This window comes from Suncus etruscus, chromosome X (assembly GCF_024139225.1).
Source record: "Suncus etruscus isolate mSunEtr1 chromosome X, mSunEtr1.pri.cur, whole genome shotgun sequence".
NCBI lineage: Eukaryota > Metazoa > Chordata > Mammalia > Eulipotyphla > Soricidae > Suncus > Suncus etruscus.
In genome coordinates, this window is record NC_064868.1 from 26,510,372 (window position 1) to 26,532,539 (window position 22,168).

The window sequence follows — 22,168 nt, forward strand, 5'->3', positions numbered from 1 at the left end:
AATCTTCACTGTAAGACTTTATAATAGTAACTCTGAAGCAGCTATGCTCTAGTTCCTTCCCAACAGTGGAAATAAGTAATATATATACATACATACATATATATATATATACTTACAATATGAGAAGACAAAAGAAGATAACAAAGTTAATAACAATGTTGAAGCTGTACTAGAAATATCAGAGAAAAGTAAAAAGGAAAAACAAGTGAGTGAACCAGCAGAAGCTGAATCTGAAACTAAAAATCATGAATAAGGAGAATATATACATTTCTTTATAGCTCGTACACATAATAAGATACATATTTAATAAATCTTTTCAAATTGAAATTCACTGAACCAGAAAAATGTACTATCAGGATGTCAGTATGGGAAGAGGGTGCATAAAATTGTTCAGGATGGAATGAGTCATGGTCAAATGCAGCAGAATGAAAACTAAGTAAGAAAAGCTTTTGAGAGAGACCATGAAGGAGAAATGTTTAGGAATAACCACTCAGCAAAATGCCAGGATCTACTGCCATATTGCAGGTTCAATATTAGAAGCATTATTGCCCAAGCACCTGAACATTTGAGAATAAAAAACCTAGAATTCATGAGGAGGGGTAGATAATGACTTGATAATTGCTTAGAATAAAAATGGTGTGATCAACGCCTCTATGACTAGTGTTAGACAGTTCAAAGTATGATCTGATATTTTTTACAATAACACTAAGAAGTCAAGCAACATTTAAATATGTAAGCTAAAACTTAAGAAATTGCAAAGAATTATTTCAAAAATCTTCATATTTTTAAAAGTTAAAAAGTATCATAAAATAACTTTTAAATATATGTAGTTGGGGGCTGCAAAGATGTCAAAAAAGGCTCAATCTGGCATGCACAAAGCTCTGAGTTCCATCTTCAGACTGGCATGGACCCCCTAGCACTGCCAGGTATTTCTCTACTGGTCCCCAACACCAGAAGAAGATAATGAAAGTAGAATAGTGATTGCTTGAAGCTGGAATAAAAGAGGGGAAACGGGGGCCAGATAGAAAGTATAGAAAGAGAAAAATAAAAAAGGGAAATGTGCCACACCCCACTCAGGAAGGACACACACCAAATAGTGTAGTGTTCTCCTGAAAAGGAATTATTTGCCAAAAAGGCCCGCTTAGAGCAGTCAAAATCACTTGACCCTTTGCGTGGAGGGTTTGGCAATAATTCTAAATAGTGGCTATAACTATCTATCTCTTTATTTTAAACCTTTATTAGAAATCAGGCCTTAGTAAATTCTTTCTAGGACAGTACTAATCCCGCCAAAAATCTCCCACTTAATAGCTCCCTGTAATTTTTGCTACTTTGGCGCCTAAATTCAGGTTTTTCCATAACTTAGCTCAAAACAAAGTAATTTTCACTTTTCCCCCGAAACTCTAAAACATTCCTCACTCTTCCAACTTCCCTGATAATTACAAGCTGCCTTTTCACATTCAACATCAGCTCTTTAAAATGATAATTTAAGCCAAAGTCCCTTCATTCTTCTCCCAGCCTCTTTGATGCCTAGAATTTGCATCTGCCTTCCTGCCTCTACCTTTTAAAAGCTGCCAGCTTAAAAAATAAATTTGTCTCCGTTTCATTCCTTGTAAACGCGAGTCCCCATGCAATCTGCGTGGTTTCATTCATTTTTACAATATATTTTCCGTCATTCGCCATTCCGCGTGCCCACCTTCTCCTCCGTGGAATTTTTCCCGAACTCCACGAAGGATTTGTTTGCAGGTGCTGAAAACTGCAAACAAAATTTGGCTCACAGCAGAAATGTGGTGCCAGACAGAAAGGTAGAGTGCTTTCCTTTCATGAGGCTGACTCCAATTTGATATCTCACATCCTGTATGGTCCCCTAAGTCCGACTTAGAATGATTCCTCAGCACAGAATCAGGAGGCACCCCTGAACACTGCTGGGTATGGTCCCCTCTTTGTGACCACCACCAAAAGAGGGGGGAATTGGGGTTTTTGTTTGGTTTTAGTTTTGAAAGTCTGGCTAGAATTCTAGAAGGATCAATGAAATTAGAGGAATAAAAGTGGAATCAGTAGTTGTCATTTATTCTCAATATCATCATAGATCACAATGTAGAAATATAAAATGACATACACTTTTATTCTAGGTCACTGAAGGTAATTAGGTTCCACCAATAATACTCTAAGAATCAAATGACTTTTTCCTGCTGTTACTGTCATTGCTTAACAAAGCATTCATAAATATCCACCTGTTTGTTTCCTCAGAGTTAATACAGGGGTTAAGGCACTTGCCTTGCTTATGGACAACTCTGGTATTGTATATGGTCCCTGAGCACTACCAAAAAAGCCACTTGATCACAAAGCCCATGAGCACTGCTGGGTATGACTTCAAAACAAAGCACTTAGAACTATCAGTTCACCACATTGAACCTAGAAAGCTATACATTACATTTTGAAATAATCAGAACTGGAAAATATAAGGTTTTATGTAATTAACATTGTTTTAGACTGAAGCCAGGCTACAATTCTACAATAATAGCTAAGTGAACAAAGTTGTAATCATTTTAATGGAACAAAACTGATCATATAAAGTTAGCATAGAACTACTAAATGAATGTCATGGCAACCTAGCACCAATTGTTTTCAGTGAAGAATTAACACTAGAAAATTCAGTACAGTGCTATATTCAGTGTACCAGGATTTTAGCAAGCATTAAAAAATTATCATGTAACCTCTAAGAATCCTTTCCTATAGCAGTAAAATACATTAGAAAACTCTTCTCTATTATCCCATGTAATTTTGTTCATTTCTACTTGCTAATTACCACCACATTAGTTTGAAGTTCCATTTTCACATCTCTGTACCTTACCCTCCCTCATTACACTTAGAGCTTCGAATGGCTAGTAAACATATTATTCCATGTAATCCTAAAACCTAATATTATACTTAGTAAATTTTAGGTATGCTCAGTAAATTAGGATCATTGGGTATGAAAGACATAACTAGATAAATTCATAAGTGAACTAAACTAAACATATTATCCCCAAGTACACTGATGAATGGGTCTCTATGAAATAGAGAGGTCTTGGTTAGAATATTACTGGTTTTTTTTTCATTCTATTTTAGTAAAAGAACTGTTCCCTTACTTTGAGTACCTCTGTATTATAACATATTAGGGATAGGATCATTTTTATTCTACTTTGCAATTGAATTCATCACTTTATTTGGATGGTGTTCAGCCCCATCAATTAGATTTATAAATTTCCTAAAGGTTCAGGCTTTATCTACCTCTTTCACTCTGCCCACATCATTAGCTTCGGTGCTGTGCCCACAATGGACCTGTAGTGGTCTCTTTTCACATGAACATTTTCTTACAACTGGGGCTCTTAGCTGATTCTTCTGCTGGCCTCTAATACCCTATGTCAGGTCTTTTTTCAATTTGAGAATTAGTAGGGGATCAACAGAAGCTTTTGTGTGTTGCCTCTCATTTCATCATTTAGAATAAATTGACTTTTTTTTGGACAACACCCATATACTTAAGACGCCCACATATTTGGAGTAAATCACTGTAAATAGGCGATCAGCAGAAAACAACAGCCTGTAGAACACATTACCAAGGAGCAGCAGGCAGCCAAGTTTTTCATAACTGGGCTACTAGCCACCAATTTAAAGCTTTCATCTGAACACACTTTCACCACACAGAAGTCTGTTTTTCTCCACAACATAAATGGAAGGGGACAAAACACTGCTGCTCTAAGTTATATTAAATTGATATTTTTAAAAATTCTGGCTTTGAGTCGGTAAACATACTTTGGAAAAGTCATAACCCCCAAATGAAGGATGTGAAAAATAAGGGAATGTATGTAAATATACATGAAGGGGGTCTTTTGGAGGGAATCACTTCCACCACCAACATTCTTCCCTCCCTGTGTCTTAGCATAAGGTGAACGTACATCTAGCTGACTCACAAAGTATTAGAGCCAGTTCTTGAGCCAGCTCTTACATAACATTGCCATTTCCTTTGTCTTTTGTCTCTATCAGTTGGGTAAGCCAAAAGGAGGCAAACAACTTCATTCTATCTTATTTGAATGCTAGAGAGCCTTTTAAAATTTTGATAGTTTCAACTCTAAACTGAAAAATAAGCACTTCCCAAGGGGGAGGGAAACCTCTTTTGGAGGTGAGTTATTGTAAATGTTCTTTTCTACTAATGATATTCTACCACAGAGCAATGAATGTGAACTTATAATCATAAAATTACTTGATGAGGCCTTTTTATCCAAATATTCCAGAGCATTAAAGAAAATAAAAACACCATCTATTTGCATACCACTTCTGATAGAGAACAAAATAAACAGAAAGTTGTTTAAGGAGTTTCTGTGCACTACATAGTCTCAAAATCATTCATGTTTCTCATTCTCCACCATCAACTGTAAGTAAACATGTTATGTTCTATTACAAACTTACAAGCAACCTCAAATCAGTTATACTCAAAGTCATCAGTCCACTGGGTTCACATTACTACTAAAACAATATTTGGAAATACCACTTCTTATTCCATATTTAGGCCTCTGCTCACCGAATTTCAGAACCCCAGATATCCCTTCTCCAGATACTACCTAAAAAACACCATTTCATGTTCTCCAGGTGCATAAAGATGTTTGAAACCAGTAGAAATCTTGGTTGGAGATAAGAGATAGCTATCACAAACAGCAATCCGCAAGCGCAAAGAAAAATGAATAATGTAGTCTTGTGAGCCAGACAGCTGTAGCTTGTTTTCAGAAGTTTTGCTTTGTCAAGTTTTCTGCCCCTCAAGCCACAGACAAAAATTTGAATAGTTCCAGGTTACTCAGAGAAAAGTCACATGTCTGGAGCTCTGAGACTAGGAAAACACTATATCTAAAGAAATCACCCTGACTTTAACAGCATTCTCAGGAGAGTCAACAGCCAATCATGAAGCCCCATCGTCATTGAGATCAGCATTCCCTTTGTCACTTCTAGAGACCTATGCAAAACATTGACCAGCAGCATTGGCATTACCTGGAGGCCCAAGTTCTGCTCTCTGAAACAGATATTACATTTAACAAGGTGACTTGGTGGCCCAAGTGAATATTATAGTGGGATTCACAATTGTTGGCCTTCTGATCGCACAATTTGGCAGAATGGGTTTAGGACTATAAAGTTCAACTTTATAGCCCTAAAATATTTTAGCCATATACCTTCAAGTCATAAATTGTGGCAAAATTCTACAACACTTTAAAATGTTTCTGCTTTGGGAGCTAGAGAAATAAAATTTTGGATATGGCCACTTGCCCTGATTAGATCCCCAGTTCTACTTATGATCTGCTAGCACCAATAGGTATGGCCCAAGACCCTTGCCCAAATCGCCAAAATAATGTTTGGAATTTCCCTAATCTAGACATAGAGATTTTCATTTTCATTTTATTTTTCTTTTTCATTTTATTTTAATTTTGGCCCAATGCCACTTTTATTACTGCTAGAGAATTCATTCACTGAGACTGAGGTGTGAGGGCCAAATGGACTTGTATGCTCTCACCCTAACAGCCTCCTCTCCTACTCAGATGTTCAAGCATTACTTTCTTTTTTTTCATTTTTTTCTTCTTTATTTGAACATATTGATTACATAAATGATTGTGATTAGGTTTCAGTCATGTAAAGAACACCCCTTCACCAGTGCAAAATTCCCACCACCAATGTCCCAAATCTCCCTCCACCCCACAGCACCCCCACCTGTACTCCAGACAGGCTTTCCAGTTCCCTCATTCATTCACATGATTATGGTAGTTCTCTGTGTAGTTATTTCTATAACTGCACTCACCACTCTTTGTGGTGAGCTTCATGGAGTGAGCTGGTGCTCCAGCCCTCCTCTCTTTGTCTCTGAGGATTGTTACAAAAATGACTTTAATTTTTCTTAAAACCCATAGATGAGTGAAACTATTCTGCATCTCTCTCTCTCTCCCTCTGACTTATTTCACTCAGCATGATAGATTCCATGTACATCCATGTATAGGAAAATTTCATGATTTCATCTCTCCTGATGGCTGCATAATATTCCATTGTGTATATATATCACTTTTCTTTAGCCATTCGTCTGTTGAAGGGCATCTTGGTTGTTTCCAGAGCCTGGCTATTGTGAATAGTTCTACAATAAATATAGGTGTGAGGAAGGGTTTTTTGTATTGTATTCTTGTGTTCTTAGGGTATATCCCTAGGAGTGGAATAGCTGGGTCGAATGGGAGCTCAATTTTCAGATTTTGGAGGAATCTCCATATCGCTTTCCATAGAGGTTGGACTAGATGGCATTCCCACCAGCAGTCGAAAAGAGTTCCTTTCTCTCCACATCCCCACCAGCACTTATTGTTCTCATTCTTTGTGATGTGCGCCAATCTCTGCGGTGTGAGGTGATATCTCATCGTTGTTTTGATTTTCATCTCCCTGAGGATTAGTGATGTGGAGCATTTTTTCATGTGCCTTTTGGCCATTTGTATTTCTTTTTTATCAAAGTGTCTGTTCATTTCTTCTCTCCATTATTTGATGGGATTAGATGTTTTTTCTTGTAAAGTTCTGTCAGTGCCCTGTATATTTTGGATATTAGCCCCTATCTGAAGGGTGTTGGGTGAATAGTTTCTCCCACTCGGTGGGTGACTCTTGTATCCTGGGCACTATTTCTTTTGAGGTGCAGAAACTTCTCAGTTTAATGTACTCCCATCTGTTGATCTCTGCTTCCACTTGTTTGTCTTGGGGTGTTTTTCTTTGGGTCTCTTTTAGCTGGTACTCTTCAGGCATGCAGGATTTGATTGCATGTAGTCTTTAATTCTGGGCTTATCTCTTTGATGATGTCTTTGGCAGTTGATTCTTTCTGGAGATCTCATTCCTGGGCTTCTGGGACTCCAAGGATTTTTATGTTGTTTCTGTTGAGTTTATCAAAGACTTCTATTTTCATCTGTTCGCATGCCTTGAGTACTTTTTCCATTGTCTGTTCGTTTGTCTTAAGGTTCTTTTCCAATTTCTTCGTAGAACTCAAAAAAGTATAGATCGATCTGAAGAGAACACAAAGACAGAAATCAGAAAGCACATCTTCCTGTACTCCGATTCTCTTCTCAGCTGCTGATACCCTGTTGGCGCCGCTATCCATTGAGGTTTTCAGTTGAGCAACCATGTTTTTCAGATCTGTTATTTCAGTTTGGAGTTTTCTGATTTCTGTCTTTGTGTTCTCTTCAGATCGATCTATACTTTTTTTGAGTTCTACGAACATATTCCATATTTCTATTCTAAACTCCTTATCTGAAAGGTTAATCAGGTGGTTGGAATTTATTAGGTCATCTGAGCTGTTGTGTTCATTCTCTGTGCATGGTGTTTGCCTGCGAAGTTTCTCCATTGTCACGCTTGTAGTGTGGTTTCTCCTGCGTGTTGTGGTGGGGTTCATTGGTTAGAAAGACTGCGCGGTTGCGAACTGAACTCTTCTGCTGCCTCTAGTTGCCAGTCCTCAGAGTGAACAAAGGCACAGCAGGGTGGAGCCTCCACAGGCCAGAGACCTCAGCTTATTGGACAGCGACCCCCGCAGCCAGAATGTACATACTAAGCATCTTCAAAATGCAGTTTTTTGGGGGTGTGCTCCCTAGGCCTCTGAGGAAACCTTCGGGGATTCAGAAGCACAGGCAGACAGGTGTAGAAGAGGTTTCCCTTGAAGTCCTCAGAGTGCCAGACATTACTTTCAAGGAAAAATTTCATAGCACTCAAGGCAGACCAAAGAACACAGCCTCCATTGATGGAAAAGAGAATAGGAGAATGCCCAGAGCTTACAGGCAGTCAAATTAGAAATTTAGGGCATAGAAGAGACATCCTCCACATGTGGAAATAAAATGGGGTGGGTTATCAGGCTAAAAGTAACCCTGGAAGTGGTGGTCCATGGAGTTCCCTGGTGCTTTTTATTACAACTATTTCTTCCTTTCATTCATTTCTTTAATTTGACCATTTATACACCTAAATGTTTGAATGCTGATAAATGCGAGATGGAGTGTTTTGTGATCTTTGACAGTAGTGAAGGTGGTGTATATTTGTACACTAAAACAGAAACATTAACACTATTGTCTACATGGCACCTGGATAATGAAATATTATAAATGCATACATGCCTACATTTTATGAAACTTAAAACTTATCTACAGAAGACAAAATACATATTTTTGTACAAGTAGATAACTAGTGGTTCTCCACTTGAACCAATTAGAGTAAAATAACATTTTAAATGTTGTTAGTCAATCTTGTTTAGAAGTTTGAAATATAAAGTTATATGAGGGCACAAGAATGGAGTTTCATTACTGAGATTTCAAAACATTTAAGATTCGGTGTTGTGGATCAAAAGAATTATTGGGAATTCTAGCAATTCAACTCCTGTTTCAACTGTTGTTCACTGTCTGACCTCATCATGTGTGATATATACCAGAATGCTTTAAAATATGTTCCCAATAATTTAGTCACCTAAAATAACATTTTCTATATTTTATATAAAAGTTATCACACTGATTACTGATTATATTTTTGTTGGTTTGCTCATTTGTTTTTAACCTTTGAGAACTCACATCGACCATTAAGTACTATGAAAGAAGACATTTATATGATGGCTATATCTTATTAAAAGTCTCTAAAAGCTTCACTTAGTTTCTTTTTTAATATATTTTTATTTAAGTAACATGATTATAGTTGGATTACAGTCACAAAGAGAACACCCCCCTTCACCAGTATAATGTACACTTATTTTCAAATAATTTTTTCTTTTTTAATATTTTTATTGAGACCATTGTGAATTACAAGTCTTTCACAGTTGTATTTCAGGCATATAGTGACAGTGAATTATGGTCATTATTACCACCAATGTTGTCCTCCCACCACCATAGTTCCCAATGTTCACAATGTATCCTATACCTCCACCCATTGCCCTCTGGTCTACTAATATAATAGGTCCATTTTGTTTTTGGCTTGTGATAGTTCGTGTCTCTTGATTCTATTGTCATTGACTTTGGCTTGGGTATTTATATCTGACTATTTTTTCCACTCAATGCACCTGAGACCACTTTGCTCAGGCTCCCATCCAACTTTTTTTCTTTTCTCAATTTGTAGATACATAAGTATATGAGGCAGAACAACAAAATGATTCAATTCTAAGGTTCTATGAAAAAGGCAAGAGTCCCTATACAGAAGATATAAAATTTAAAATTAAAATTAAAAATTTAAATCTAAAAAATTTTTAAAGGGTAAATTTTAAAAGGGGGTGGGTAGATATGGTAAGGTTTTTGTTGTTGTTATTTTTGGTATTGTTGTTGCTGTTTATTTATTTATTTTTGCATAGGGCCAATAATCCTTGGGAAATATAGAAAGGAAATTCCCTTGGCCTAAGAGATACAGTGTGTCTCTACCCATAAAGCATACTCTCATAAGTCTGACTACGGGCTCCAGCTATGTTAGTTGTCCAACCACAAGGTCCTTTATGGTTCCAAAAAAGTTCTGCTCATTCGCAGTTGTCATAGTCTGTAATTAGAGATCTTGTTTTTTGCACAGATTCTAGGACGAAGCTGGGGTGTCACAGAGCATCTTCTTCTGATTTCATCTCACCATTAGGTGGCAAGGTAGGGCAACCTGTCCTTAGATCAAGCTGTTGCAGTTTACTTTCCTCAGGGAGTCATATGAACCTACCCTGGGGTAAGTTGTTGCTAGAGAAGCAATAGGACTTCCTACAGGGGGTTTTTGATTCCTGGTGCTGATGCAGGAAGCATTGCCATTTCTAAGGATGGGAACTGGAGTTTGGGTTTGGACAGTGGATGTCTGATCAATTGCAGCCTAGTTCAAGTCCCTATGACAAATATTCAGGGTATACGGCAGCTCTTCACTATAAAATGTATTGGTTTTTATCCCTATTAAATTAAAATTTCTTTCTATATGTTAGATTTCCCTCATTTTAGTGTGCCTATACAATTCCATATAAAATTACTCATGCATTTGGGGAATAAAATATCAAGCAATACAATCTCTAGGCCATGGTTTTGACCTGAGCTCATATCCCAAACAAGACTTTTCTATAAGGATTTACTACTAATCAGATCCTACCTCTACACATGGAAATACACACTAAGAATTATAACTATTAAGGAAATGCATCTATAGAAACATACAAAGAAAACACAGGTATCCTCTTTAAATCTTTTGAGATAGACTGAGTGAGAGGGATAGAATTCAGGGCACATTTTCACACCACACTTGAGAGATGGTTTTCAGCAGTCAGAGATCAGTCAGTGTTCTCAAGCTGGGGTCCCTCTGGGGTTGAATCTGGTAGCAAGCAACAGTCTGCAGTGAGGGGAGATAGGAGTAAAAAAGCTGCATAGATTGAATCAGCAGGAGCAGTGTCTGCAACTTTTTGAAGGGGTGAGAGATGCGGGATTGAGAGGGTGTCCTTTTGCTTTGGGAGCCAGGTGGTAGCTTGCTGGAACAAGGGAAGCTCCCGATTACTGATTGGTTAAACACTGAGGTAAGGAGGTTTAAATAAGGAAAGACAATGGATCAGGGTTGAGGAGATGAAAGGATAGAAGATGATTTATAAGGAAGAGGGAGGAGGGATAATATATAACAGGGACTATGTACAATATAGGCAGGGATTACATACAACACAGATTAGACAAACATAGAAGAATCTACCACATACACAATCACACCATTTATAGACAGACTTTGAAGAGCTAGTCATGGGTGGTAGTTGGAGGACTGACTCTTATGGGATGGGTCAGAGCTCTTAAAAAACATGGGGCCGGCACATGAGTAGAAAAAGTTTTTCCAATTTCTAGGCACTTCATCAATGGTTAGGGTAAACTTTGCTAAATAAGGTTTCGAGGTTAGATTGTGCATGGAGCGTTTTAGGACAATTTTCACATCTAGAGTACTAAGCAATATGGTAGTGAGCATATAAGAGGAATCTACCCATGTAGTATCATCTACCATGTCTTGTGTATACAGGTTTCTTTTTCTAAAAGAAAAACAACAGTGTGGGCATTATAATATAATAGTTACATAAGGGCCAGAGTGTTGGCGCAAGCAGTAAGGCATCTACCTTGTCGGGGCTAGCCTCGGACGGACCTCGGTTCGATCCCCAGGTGACCCATATGGTCCCCCAAGCCAGGAATGATTTCTGAGTGCATAGCCAGGAGTAACCCCTGATCATCACTGGGTGTGTCCCCCCCCAAAAATAGTTATGTAGCCTGAATTGAAAAAAAATAGCTTGCAAAACATACTCAATGAACGGGGCCTGTAACTAAAGTCTATTGTATGCAGTTGCATATTTGCCTATTTCAGTGGTTTCTATTGGACATAAGCATTAGATCATAATAGCAGACATAATCAAAAGGAATAGATGATTTAGAGTATTTTGTCAACACATTGTCATAATGAACACTGTATTTGGAGTCTAAAATGATAGAGCACTGCAATGTGAAATTAGGGTGATAAACATATAATTCCAAGAACCACTGTGGAAAAAGAGCTTGTATAAGACCCAAAGCCATAAATTTCATTGAGTAAACCATAGGCATAATACTCCAAGACTTACACCTCAAAAAAGTCTTTGATGATAGGATGCCAATGGCAAGAGCTGTAGCATCAAACCTAAATAAGTACGACTACATCAAACTGAAAGGTTTCTGTATGGCAAAAGAAACACAAGCTAAAACTAGAAGACAGATAACTGGAAAAAATTTTTTTGCACTCAAATAAATTTTTCTTAAGAGTGTAATTAACAAAAAATAAAAAAGAGTGTAATTAACATGTTAGAATTGATACCATTGTTAAACAAGTTAAGAAATATTTTAACAAGTCAAAGGTATTTTATGCAATAATTTTTACATATAAATAATTTGTGCTTTAGCACACTAATGGTTACTGAGCATCTAGAAGATCAGAGGGATGACACAGTTATAAGCTTTTCCCTATTTATTTCTCCCTGGATACTTTTGGGGAGAAATATGTCAAGGTAGTGGTGTTCTAAGAGAAGTGGTGTATGCAAAGCGAATGTTGAGCTCATGAAACTGTATATTTTTCTAATTCTTAAAAAATTGGGAGCTATTATTAATTAAAGTCACTAATGCATGAAGAAATTTTCTTTCTCAAATCATAAAAAAAACTGACCTTTCATGGTGCCAAAGAGATTGCCTAAAGTACTTGTGTTTCAAAGGACAGAGCAAGGTGTTATCCCTGAACACCTATGGATATTGCCTGCTCCCTCCACCCCCCAAAAAAAACCCTGAAAAAATATGACCTTTCTCAATAAAAGAAAAGGAGATGTACAGGGAATTTCTCTCCAATGTAAAAGTATGCACAGCAGAGGATTCATTCCTTGTAGCTAAGCCAATAAATACTGTTCCAAGATCTGAGAAGGATGACCTGCAGATTTGAGACCTTAATAGTGGAGATATTTTTAGATATAATTCAATACTCAAATTAAACGCAAAACATAGCTGACTATATAGAAGCATTGAAAGCTCAGCATTTATACTCAAGTAAGCAAATTGGAGCATCCTGCACCAGCATCAAATTCTCTCTGCTTTTCACTGAGATATACTTCTGCAATTCAGCTTAAATGGCAGAAAATTCGATGGTACATTTTTCCCAAATAAAGATGGGATAAGATGAAGGCCAGAATGCTGAAGAGTTTATTGTAACTCTGTGATGACCTGTTACAACATATCTTTTGTTTCTCAATACAACTTATTTTTAGGTAAAAGCGAAGTATTTGTTGACAAGAAAACTTTCAAAATGGAATCATTTGCTTTGATCTTTGCAGGGTGACTAAAATTTAAATGTTGCCTGAAGGCCTTAAATACAGCCATATGCTTTTGCATACATTTTCACAACCCAGCAGCTGCTCACAGAACCTCTTTCATTTCAAGTTTTCTTGTTGACCACTCTCTTCTGCAAGGCTTCTGTGACTGCCGGATGAAAATATTTATGAAAACACTGGGGCAGCGAGGATTGTCCAAGTGTTTTCAAAATGTTTGCTTGGCAAAGAGTTGCTGGCAGGAAAAAATGTGCTCCTACAAGGGTTTCAGTAAGCATTTATGCCTCCTTAGTATATTCCATTCGTAAATGTGGGAAGAGACCTAAACTGTGATCTCTAGAAGCTTTAAATGAAACTGCTGAAATTCACTGTGCCTTAGAAAAGCTTTGCACCTGCCAATCCTGCCTCGTACAAATCATTTTAATAGATTCATAGGCAGGCTCCTCGTTTAACCACCTCTCTAATCACAGGCACAAACTGAAAGAGTTGAAGTTCCTCATGATCTCCCTTGAAAGAAAGCAGTTAATTGGTTTCATGAAAGTTGTTTCTTGAATGCTTAACTTGGAACTTGAAGTTCTAAGAAGGACAATAAGGTGAACTTAGAGAATTGGTGTTTTCAAATAAGAAAACTATGCAGGGAAGAACTGGGAGAATGATACAGCAATGATGAAGTGAACTCAAAGAGCCAAAGAGTCTAGGGACTGAAAATATTTTACATAGTTCTAATAGTTCTAAAGTTGACTCAACAGATTAACTAGGAAACAAATTACAAGGGGATAAGTTTCTGCACTTGCAAGGACAACAGTGAACTTCATTTATTCATCATTTGCTTTCAGAATTGATGAGAATTTGAGACGGAAAAATAACAATAAAATAAATGAACATGAAGCCAGATGGCTTTGGGGAAGTTGGTTGCCACCATTATCAAGAATTCCTGGGAGAAGCACCTTCACAGCTGGTCAAGTCACAGCTGTCATACTAACCCATCTGGATTTTCGAATTTGCATGACACAGCCCCAATTACTTCTTTTTCTCTAATAGACATCCACATATGTGCCTATGCCATTACTTACTTTTTCTTTTTAAAAAGTAACAACTGGGGTCTGGAGTGATAGTACAACAGGGTGTGCACTTGCCTTGCACACAGCCAACCCAGGTTAGATCCCCAGCATCTCATGTGGTCTCCCAAGCACTGCCAAAATTAATTGCTGAGTGCATATCCAGGAGCAACCCTGAACAGTGCCAGGTGTGACCCAAAAAGAAAATCAAACAGACAAGCAAACAATAGTAATGACCAGATAAATAAACTAAAAGAACAAATCTTACACAGAAAAACTAGCACACAGCAGAAGGTCTTATGGTATTTTTTTCTTTTTATACTAAGCTGTCTTAGAAACAGCTTGGGAAAGACTTGCAATAACACTCCCTTAGTAGTCTTTACATACGGGTGAGACCAGTTGAATCTGTCATCACTTATTGAAAAAAGCAATTTAACAAAAATTGTTAGATACTAAATTATTAACCATTAAAAGATCTACACAGTGCCACTAGATAACACAACCAATTGTACGCATGCTTAGCATGTATAAAACTCAAGTTCAATTTACAACACCCAGTATTGTTGAATGTAGCCCTGGAGGCCTCTAGAACCATCTGAGTGACCCAGGTATCCCTGTCACTGCAAGTCCCAAGCAGCATAGGATCATTGGGCCCTTGCATTGATTTTATGGCCTGGTAAGCCAAGAATTGCTAGTGGAAGGTCAGAAAGATGGTACAGCTGGTAAGGTCCTTGCCTTACCTGTGGCCATACCTGGATCAATCCTAACACCACATATTGTTACCAAACACTGCCAGGAGTAAACAAACTTAAGTTAACTCTTCCTCTGGGGAACATGTAGAATAGAGATGATTCCTACCTCTCCTGATAAACTTGCATATGGCAGAGCCAGCAATGCAACCTGAGATGGAGGAGTAAACTCATTGTAAATCAGCAAATACTGGACCAGATGATCAGAACACTACAGCTGAATCAAAGATTCATGAGGTAATAAATGCTTGTAGCTTTAAAGTTTTAGCAACTTGGAGTCATTTATAACAAAATAATAGTTAACAGAATTCAAATGGCTTCATCTTCTCCTATAGTGGGTTCTCATTCCTACAACAAACTTCCTCCGAGATCTTCATGACTTAAAACAACATTTATTTATTCTTAGAGTTCTGTAAACCAAAGCATCTGAAATCAGTTTCAGTGACCTAAAGTCAAGATGTTGGGAGAAATGGTTTCTTTTGGAAAGGTCTGGGGCAAGAGAGGAGATCTATCTTTGTGTGTTTTTCTAGTTGCTGATGATTGCCTACATTTATTGCCGTGTCAATATTTCTGAAGACATCTTCAAAGCGGATTACTCCAATGTCTGCTTCTATCATTGCCTCATCTTGTCCTCTCAATGAGGGTTTCTGAATTGGGTATCAGATGGTCCCTGAGAGCACCAGGAATTTCCCAAAAGAGCACAAGTAAAATTGAATAAATGCTAGGTGATGAGGGGATGCCGCACAAACCTAGGGAGCCAACTAGTACGACAGGGGTGGGGAGGGTGTCACAGAGAAATGAGAAAAAAGATAGGTTTGTCAGGAGGTTGGTGAGCATAGTCAGAAAAATGTTGAAAAACATTGATCAATATACAGTATTCGTCTTTCTGTATAAAACTCACTGAGTTTTCATTTCTGGATACTCAAGGATACTCTCCCCATCTCCAAACCCTTAACTTAGTCATATCAGCAAGTTTCTTTTGTCATATAAGTTAGCATATTCATATTCATCATATTCATATATATTAATCAATATATATTCATATATATTCAATATATAATATATATTCATCATAATCATATTCATGATTCAAACAGCACATGGGTTTATTTGTTGATTATTTTTCAGGTTCTGTATTTCTTTATCCAAAAGCTATCAAGTTTATATATATATATATACATATACATATACATATACATATACATATATCAACATAGCAATAGAAAGTTCACATATTGGGCAAAAATTTAGATCAAATTCAGTTAGAGCAGGCTGAGGGTAAAGGAAATATTATCGCATCAGATTTAGTTGGATGGAAAGTCACTTAATAGTAACAATTACTACTACTTATTGACCTCCAACTACAAACTGGAAACTATGGAAGGCATTTCATATTTGACTACCCCAATTATTCCTCTATTAAATTAGTTACTTGTTAACCTGAGGCTGGGACTGAGAAATTGAAATAAATTGTCTGGAGCTTTTAGGTGGGTGAGCTGGGATATGACCCCAGATCTTTCCTCTCCAAAGTATATCATCCACATTGTTTAATTAAAATCTTTCAAGTTCCTTGATACTCTGTACTCCATTGATTTGCAAATCAACTAGTCTGTCCAGAATATTTATCAATGAAAAACCTTTCAGGGCAAGTATGAGAAATATTCGCTAGTTCTAGGGCAGTCAGCTTTCTGTACCATACTGTATTTAAAAGTCAGATACTTAAGCTGATTTTTATTACTTCTAAATTTTAGACATAATAGATCAGCAAATAAAAAGTCTTATTTTAAGATTTAAAATAAGCTTTCAAATTTTGATCCATGACAGCATTGTTCTATGATACCTCATTTATTATTATAAAATATTTCAACATAATTTATATCAATTTGGCCTAATATTTGTTCATGAAACAAATTTCTAAGTTTGGGTTAATCTACAGTTGCTCTGAAATTTTGCCTTCGAGAAATAAATTCAAAATGTCTCTTTGTTAATAAGGAAAAAACTGCTGCTTGACTGAAAAACATTTCTTTTGAAACTGAAAACTTAAAAGCTTTCTGACTGGGGCTGTGTCAGTGGCAAGGAACAAGAAGTGCAAATGCCTGGTTAAGTGAAAACAATTTAAATATGTGCATATTAAATGCACCCTCATTTGAAATATTGTTAGTAAAATATTCATCCACATTGTTACCAAACACATAACTTCAATGGGTTCTTAGAACCTTAAAAGCTAGTTTGGAACTTTAAAAGATCATTAAAGGAGAGAGAGTACCATCAGTTAGACTGCAAATAATGGTCACCGATTTATTTTGTTCTAAGGTTGACATATTTTACCCTAGGAATATTCATTTGCATGACCTACTAGAAAAGTTCCACATACAGGATGACTTAGCCACCATTTTCTTCATTTTCTAGTGGATAAAATAATCTGCTATTTAAGTGTCAATATGTCAGACACAAACCTGTAGAAATGGTTCATCCTAAAGACTAGGAGGGGATGTTTCCAGAGTCTTGCTATGGTATATAGTGCTGCAATGAATATATGTGTAAGGAAGCAGTTTTTGTATTGTATTTTTGTGTTCCTAGGGTATATTCCTAGGAGTGGTATAGCTGGATCGTATGGGAGCTCGATTTCCATTTTTTGGAGAAATTTCCAAATCGCTTTTCATAAAGGTTGGACTAGACAGTATTTCCACCAGCAGTGGATAAGAGTTCCTTTCTCTTCACATCCCCGCCAACATTGCTTGTTCTCATTCTTTGTAATGTGTGCCAATCTCTGTGGTGTGAGGTGGTACCTCATAATTGTTTTGATTTGCATCTCCCTGATGATTAGTGATGTGGAGCATTTTTTCATGTGCCTTTTGGCCATTTATACTTCTTCTTTGTCAAAGTGTCTGTCCATTTCTTCTCCCCATTTTTTAATGGGATTAGATGGGTTTTTTTCTTGTAAAGTTCTGTCAGTGCCTTGTATATTTTGTATATTAGCCCCTTATCTGATGGGTATTAGGTGAACAGTTTCTCCCACTCAGTGGGTGGCTTTTGTATCCTGGGCACTATTTCCTTTGAGGTGCAGAAGCTTCTCATCTTAATTTATTCCCATCTGTTAATTTCTGCTTTCACTTGTTTAGAGAGTGCATTGATGCCTTTAGTCTCAATGTCCTGGAGTGTTTTGCCTACGTGTTGTTCTATATATCTTATGGTATCCGGTCTGATATCGAGGTCTTTAATCCATTTGGATTTTACCTTTGTACATGATTTACCCTTCAACAGATGAATGGCTAAAGAAACTGTGATACATATACACATTGGAATATTATGCAGCCCTTAGGAGAAATGAAGTCATGAAATTTTCCTATACATGGATGTACATGGAATCTATTATGTTGAGTGAAATAAGTCAGAGAGAGAGAGAGAAAGACACAGAATGGTCTCACTCACCTATGGGTTTTAAGAAAAATGAAAGACATTCTACAATAATAATTTTCAGACACAAAAGATAGGAGGACTGGAAGTTACAGCTCACCTCATGAAGCTCACCACAAAGAGTGATGAGTGTAGTTAGAGAAATAACTACATTGTTAACTATACTGACAATGAAAATGTATGAGGGAAATAGAAAGCCTGTCTAGAGTACAGTCAGGGATGGGGTGGGGATTTGGAACACTGGTGCTGGGAATGTTGCACTGGTGACGGGGGGTGTTCTTTACATGACTGAAACCCAAACACAATCATGTTTGTAATCAAAGTGTTTAAATAAAATATTTAAAATAAAAAATAATAAAAAAGACTAGGAGGGGAAATCTATTCCAGCTTCTCCCCTAACTGCAGATTGGTTGCCAGCCATCTGTGATGATCTTTGGCTTGTGGATGGATCAACCCAGTCTCCATTTTTCTGCTAATGTGACATGTACTCTGAGTAGAGTTTAACATTTTCTCTCAAATGCACTAATTACCTGGGATGAAAAGCCCACCATACTCCAGGACAACTTCATCTCCACTAACTACATCCACCCACTTATACAAACAAGGTCACTTTTTGAATTTCTGGGATTTCCACAGATGAATAGAGGGGGAAATATAATCAACCTATAACTTTTATGATAAAATACAGTTCAAACTGAAGTTAGTATTCTATTAAAAAGCAATAAAGTACACTTGGAGTGACCATAATAATGAAATTGACAAATCACTGCTGCCAATGAAATGGGAAGGGACATTTTATAAAGAAAAGGTTTTAACATGGGTAGAGAAAGGGGAACGAAAGAGGTATGAATCTGAAATAACAAAATACTTTTATTTCACAACAGAGATGTTATTTTATCAATTGTTTGGTCCTGGATTTCACAACTATATCCACCTAAACAAATGTGAGAATTAATAATAACATTGTGGTGAGATAAATAATTGAATAAGTTCATTTATTTGTACCATCTAGCCCTCAACTTCTATTTTTTTGAAAATCTATTGCTACCTGTTTTAGTTTAGTTTCATTTAGTTTATAAAGGTCAAACCCAGAAGTACTCGGGGACTATTCCTGGTTCTGTGTTCAACAGAATATTGATGCTGAGGATTAAGCCCCGTACTCCAAAGCATGCAAACAGCCTATTGAACCATCTCTTTGGCCTCTATTTAAATCATTTAAAAAATATTCCATCAATTAACATCACTTAAGAAGGAATATGGAAGCTTCAGAGAAGAGAGTAATTTGGTAAGAAACAGGAAAAGGCTAGATAACTCAAACTTCTTCCACTTGCCAAAATCCCATCAGAATATCACATAAAGAATTTTCCACCTCTAACAAAATTTTCTAAAACTTCTATATAATTACATAATGAACCATATTATTTGGATGGTTCTTTTTTTAATATTTTATTTAGACTACTGTGACTGATAACGCTGTTAATAAGAGTTTCAGGAATCAATGTTCCAACTCCAAAACCCACCACTCATGTCAATGTCTTTCTATTAAGGAATGGTCTAAGGTTTTGCCCTCTCCCCGCCCCACTTCCTTAGTATATTTATTTAAATATTACTAAATACGCTTATACTAGTGTTGCTTTTAAGGTTTGGATATGAGTATTTGTCTGAAATATTCTTTGTTGTTTGGATTTTGGGTAACCCTGAGAAGTGGCTAGAGCTTACTCCTGGTTCTAATCTAAGTGATCACTTCTGGCTGGTTCAGGAACCATATTTGGTCTCATCAAACCCAGTCAACCATATGCAAGGCAAGCATCCTCCCCAATGTACTATTGCTCTGGCTCTTGATGTACATATTACTTCACCTCGGCATCACAGAAATGATGAAGAACCATGACCAAACATAACAGTGTGCCTGCCAAGGAGGAAGACTTAGGGGTACTAGGGAACCTGGGAACACGAGTGAAGGGAAGTTGACACTAGTAATGAGATGGCTGCTGGAACATGATGTGCCTAAAACTTAACTCTGAGTTATTTTGAAAATCATGGTCTCTTAATAACAAAAAAATTAATGAAACTCAAATTAGAAAAAATATCAAATAATTATAACAACACAGTCAATACTGAAAAAAATGAACATAAATAGAAGCAATTAAAGTAGTATTAACTAAAGAAAATCAAATAAAAAAGAAAACATCTGACAGTTTGATGGAAGGTTTTGAGGGCGATTTAGTTAGCAGGTAATTGTAAAAGAATGATAATGGGAAAGAAAGAGAGAGAAGGGGTATGGCACATGTCTATATTAAGTCAAAAGAATATATGACTGCAGCAGTCAAAGTAAAAAGGTTTAGGACAGGTACAGGGAGATTTTATAGGGAGTAAGGAATTTGTCTTGCATGCAGCCTATCCCTATTTGATCTCTAATACTGCCAAAACTGATCCCTGAGCACACAGCTAGGAGTAATTCCCGAGCATCTTTGTGTGTGCTCCATTCACCAAAATAAGATTTTAAGTATATCATGATCTACATGGTTAATGGGGTTAATTTTTAAAGAGGTAGTTCTATAAATTATTAAATACAAGGAGCCAGAGAGATAACACAGTGGTAGGGTGTTTTCCTTGGATGTGGTCAATACGGGACTGACCTAGGTTTGATTCCCGGCATCCCATGTGATCCCCCGAGCCTGCCAGGAGTGATTTCTGAGCACAGAGCCAGGAGTAAACTCTGAGTGCCGCTGGGTGTGGCCCAAAACATATATTACAAAGAATATATTTTGAGGTCATATACATTTGTATTAAAACTACAGAAAACAGCCAGGGTAGAGCATATGACCATTTCAATGAAGTGCCAAATTTTGATCAGTAAGGGGACAGCAGTAAAGAATTTTGAAATGCTACTTGTCTCTATTATTATATTTTATTTTATTGTCAAAATAACAAGTGAAATAATGAAGTAAGAGGGACGAAGTAATAGTACAGTGGGTAAGGCATTTGTCTTGCATGGGGCTGACCAAAGTTCTATCCCTGGCAGCCCATAGGATACTCTGAGCCTACCCAGAGTAATTTCTGAGTGCAGAGCCAGTAGTAACTTATGAGCAATGCCAAGTATAGCCCAGAAATAAACTAACAAAAATTTGTAATGATGTAAAATTACATCTCATTTTATAGATTACATGTATGTCTACTCTAGATAATAGTTATATTACAATGAAAAAGGTATATTCTATAGTTTACTTTTCTGCATGATCATGTTACATTCCTGTTCATTGAGCTATTTTACATCTCTTTGAGGTATGTGGGTAACTGATTCAGGCTCTAAATAAAGTTCAAGTTTGTTATATTAAATCTACAGATTATTCAAATAATTTCTGACTGACTTCTCCACAGTACAAAATAAAGGAATTTGTCTCCATTTACAATTAACCCCAACATTACTCCATCTAAATATGTACTCCTTATACTTTCCCCCTTGTTTGATTAAAGGAAATGTGAGTAGAAATTAATTAAAAACATGCTGACATGGAAAAATTTGGTGAAGTTGGATAACTCAGCATATGGCCCAGAAAGGACAATGTGTTGAAAAGAGGAAGCTCAGTTAGGGAGGTTATCAAAGAAAACACAGTGAAACAAGAATAGCAAATTTAATTTCCAACAAGACTAGGTCTTCCAGTGTCCTACTTCTGGGCCTTATATGCAAATAACCTTTCTCCAAAAACATATTTAGAGGTGATATAATTTTGTTCATCTACCATCTATATTTGTGGAATCATGAACACAAATATCACATAAATCTATGCCTTGAACTGGTTATAATATCTCTCTGGTTTCCTCATTGTATGATAAAGCATGTAACATGGGTTTACTTCCATATATATATGATATTCAAGACTTAGCCTTTTGTATATTATTTTTATCACAATTTTCTTTGTGGTTGTGCTATTTCACAATTTTAAAAAGTTAAGTGGCAGAAATTTGGAAAAACTCAAAATCTAAAAGCAGAGAAACAAAACAGCATCATTTCAATAGAAAAAAGGGGTACATGGAAGGAGAAACTCAAAGAATAAAGTTTCTGAAACTGGAAACAATGAAGAAACTCTGTGGCAGATGTTTTATCATATATTTTACTTTATATT